Raw genomic sequence first — 3,942 nt, 5'->3', positions numbered from 1 at the left:
GTAAGGGGCTAGGGAATGCATTATGGCAATGACTGGTCCCCACAAAGATAGTGAGACACACTTTTGTGTGCGTGTGTGTGCTTGTGTGTGTGTGCGTGCGTGCGTGTGTGTGCGCGTGTGTGTGTGCGTTAACCAAACTGTCAGAACTTGAGCAGAACTTGTGTATCTTTTGCTGTTTTCCTACTGAATTTTTAAGACGGATGTAAGCCACATTTCAAGCACCTTTTTCCTTGCTGATAAATATTAAGAATTAATGCAGTGGATACATGTTATTTTTAGACTCCAAAGCTGCTTTAGTAACTATGAAACACAGCACACACACGCTCGCACTAAAAGAGGCTTATTCAAATGATGTAAAAAGCTAAGTTGACAACACAGAGCGGGAATTCAGGAGCGCTGCCACGTTGCGATGAAATGACAAAAAAAGAAGAAAAAAAATGTTATTTAGGCAACAGAAAGGTAAGTGTTGGGGAATCATTTCAGTGATTTAAAAACAATCATCACACCATGCTTTGTCTTTACCTTTTAAACAAGCATGACATGCTTGAGGACATGATTTTGCAGATGCTTAACAAACTGGCAGTGGACAAGTATTTGTATAAATTAAACAAATATGAGGGATTTTTTGACAAACTCCATATGCGATAACGGGAATTTTGTGTGAGCAAGTGAAAGCTTGGGCCGAGATCATGAGAAATTTGTGAAGCATGCACATCAATATCAAAGCTCAATGCTAAGCAATCTGTCACCATGCATGCTGCAGACTGAATCTGAATCTCCGTCCCTCTGAAACAGAGATCTGAGCCAGTAAAGGGGAACTTGAGAACTGCCGCCACAGTTAGTGGAGTTCTTTGGGCCTAGTATCGTTAATCCATGTCTATGAACAAGTGTGACAATAAGCTCTCTGTCTGAACAGCAATCCTCTTAGGCAAAGCTTTGTGGGTAAACTCGCCTCATGCAAATTCTAAACCCCATTAGCTTTGAGGGACTAGTCAGCTGCATTGAGATTAATGGCCAAGTGACTACTTGATTTAATAGGGTTATTTCACACCTTCCGGGGGAAAAATAAACAACAAAGTTAATGCAAGACATTTGTCACTGACGTCCTCAATCTCTCTTCTCTAAATGGGAGAAGTTGCTTGTGTGTATAGATGTGTCACTTACTCATGGCACTGGTGAAATAGCTGGGAAGCTTAGTGGATGTTAAATGTCTGGAAGTAGGAAATAATTAGTTTAAATAAGTTTCAGGTGTTTGGACTGTATAACCCAAGGTGGAAGTTTTTATGCATTGTGGTTAATTACAATATGGGAATATCTAAAACTGTATTAGAGATGAATGTAGACAGGAGAGAGTGCAATGCAGTTTTTCATTACAGGGTAAAAAATGAAAATCCTTATTTATCTTTTTCCATGTCGTCAGCTTACTCCAACTTTGCTGCAGTGGATTAGGATGCCGGGTGGCTAAGGCTCTGTCACCGCAAAGTGGGAGACAACACACTGTGACAACGGTGATCTGAGAGCGCCGCCGACTCCTCCAACTCACAGCTGTGGAGGAATGATTAGCCAAAAGTTGAGCAGGAGCGCTTAAATACTTCTTCATGACCTTTAATCCCCAATCAAATCAAATGCCACCCTTCCCTCTACTGCAACACGCATGCAAACACCACGCTGCCTGTGTCTCTGCTCAGCTTCCAGCATGCACGGCTGACAGCTTTCCACAAAATCTGAGATTACCCGAGTCGGACTGATTACCTAAACAGGTGAAATGTGGATAACGTACACTTCCTCCCCGAGGCTATTTTGTTGCTCTGGCTATGCGAGACTACTAGATGTGTAGTAAATGATACAGTAATCAGGGTCTGAGAAATGGCAGCCAGTAGAGGCTGCTAATGCATTGCCAACACACGAATAATGCATTTTCCATTGTATTTAGTATTTTCCATGTTAACAAAATAATTGTGCTAGAAACATGTTTTCCAAAAGAACTGTCCACTATATTTCTTTTTATTATATTATATGCCTGCTGAGCCGTGAACCAACTTCGAAGCCTTTTTTTATTTTTTATTAATCTTTAAAAATGATTTCACACGAGATGCGAACCGGACCGTGGCTCATCTCTTTTGTTTGGACCAAATTTCGTCTGTTTGTTCTAGACCATGGTCGAGAGAAGGTTTCACAGCTGTAATTTTGGTTTGGATCAAACTGAAAAGTCAGAATATCCGGACCAAACGAAGTAGGTGTGAATGATTTAAAAAGTTGGTGAACTCTGACCAGACATGGACAATGCCCTGCCCTGAGATCCCCTTGTGAGGGGAACTGAGCAGCCCCGCCCGCTGTGGAAAAACGTGGACAAGCAGCAGACATTGATGTTTTTTTTTTGAAGAATATTCTTTGAGCTTTTACGCCTTTCAATTTGACAAGACAGGTGAGAGAGACATGCAGGAAATTGTTACAGGTCTGATTCCAACCCTGGACCTCTGCGTTGAGGCATAAACCTCTCAGTACATGTGTGGATGCTCTACCACTGAACCAACCTGGCCACACGGACATTAATGTTAAAGTTTTGGCAGGACGGTCTTTAATTTTTTACTCGTCTTTTGCTGTACGTTTTCTTGGTAACTTGTCCTTACCTCTTGTTTCGCGTGAAAGGGAAACACACTGTCTGAAGTCCTTCATGACCCTCCACCATTCATCTCCAATGCTAACATTGACATGCCAACATGCCCCTACAATGCTACTATGCTAATGCTAAGAAGGTACGTTTTGACTGTCTTCAGTTTAGCTTGTTAGCACAGTAACATTTGCTAAATAGCACAAAACACAGTATGGTGTTAGTAATGTTGCTAAGTTTGCAGGTATTGTGTTGGCTAAAAACAGGTTCAGTGATTATGATCTTGCTAAATTTAAAGTTAAGGCATGACCAAAGTTATTACAATTCATCTCGAGTGCCACATGAATGCAACAGGTGCTCTGACATTTCACTCAAAACCACAAATCATGGCATCCCTCTGATAGTTGAGAGAGATGTAGTTATAGAGAGATATTACCACTTTGGTCACAAAAAGTGTTCTGGAGAGTTTGTTTTTTTTTCTCTCTGCACCTTACTATACTAGTTCTTCAGTATACTCACTGTGAGTGATTGAGCATACACATTGCCCAATAAAGCTTTCAAGACCTCTGGCCGTGTCACTCCTCTATCTACACAAACCCTGTTGGCTTGGTCTCCGCAACATTACAGAGATGCCATTCATCCTGCTGCTGACTGACAATCAATGGCAGCGCCATGGAACCCGTTTGGGCTGTGATTGATATGAGCTATTAGATTCCTGCATCTGGACACTGTGTTCTGGAAATGGGGCAGGAAAGCATTGACCCACCCAGTGAGTCTGAATTGATTTACAAAAGATTGAAACCACTAAATCTTTCAAACACTCCGCTTAAACACGTAGTATCTCACCCAGATATAGATCACAATGTTGTATAGTACTGGACTTTTTGAATTTTTTTCTAATGTAGCCTGTTGTGGGTCTTGACATAGTGGCAGACAGTGTTTGGATGAGGATGTGACTCTCCACTTCTCAGACTGTAAACCCCATTAAACTAGACAGAGTGTTCTGCAAGTGTGTGCTAAATACATTTACTATTTATTTACTTTATTTTAATGAAATAAATGGGCATGTCATGGGGCTAGCCCATGCCTTCATGTAAATTGGGGGTAGCATGTGGTATCATGCTAAGCTAACCTTAGTATGTGCTGTAGTAGGGGACGGTTAGTGTGAGAATTATCATTAGCATGTGGGCTTGCATCAATGACCACATGGTTTGTCATTTTATTTCAGTATTTGTCAAAAGACTAGGAATCGTGTTTGGATAAAAGCAACACATACATAATTCATTTCAAGTTATTTAGTTTAGTTTCATTCACCTGTTCTCATTGCAAGC

The 3,942-nt window shown here is 41.1% G+C and overlaps 1 protein-coding gene across 1 annotated transcript in view; it reads left to right on the top strand.

Moving 5' to 3' along the window:
* tsnare1 (T-SNARE Domain Containing 1) overlaps positions 1–3,942 on the top strand; it is a 188,897-nt gene that overhangs the window by 175,349 nt on the left and 9,606 nt on the right. The gene's annotated exons all lie outside the window — the stretch shown is intronic.

This window comes from Etheostoma spectabile, chromosome 6, assembly GCF_008692095.1.
Source record: "Etheostoma spectabile isolate EspeVRDwgs_2016 chromosome 6, UIUC_Espe_1.0, whole genome shotgun sequence".
In the NCBI taxonomy this organism is placed as follows: domain Eukaryota; kingdom Metazoa; phylum Chordata; class Actinopteri; order Perciformes; family Percidae; genus Etheostoma; species Etheostoma spectabile.
This window is presented reverse-complemented; position numbering and strand designations above follow the sequence as displayed.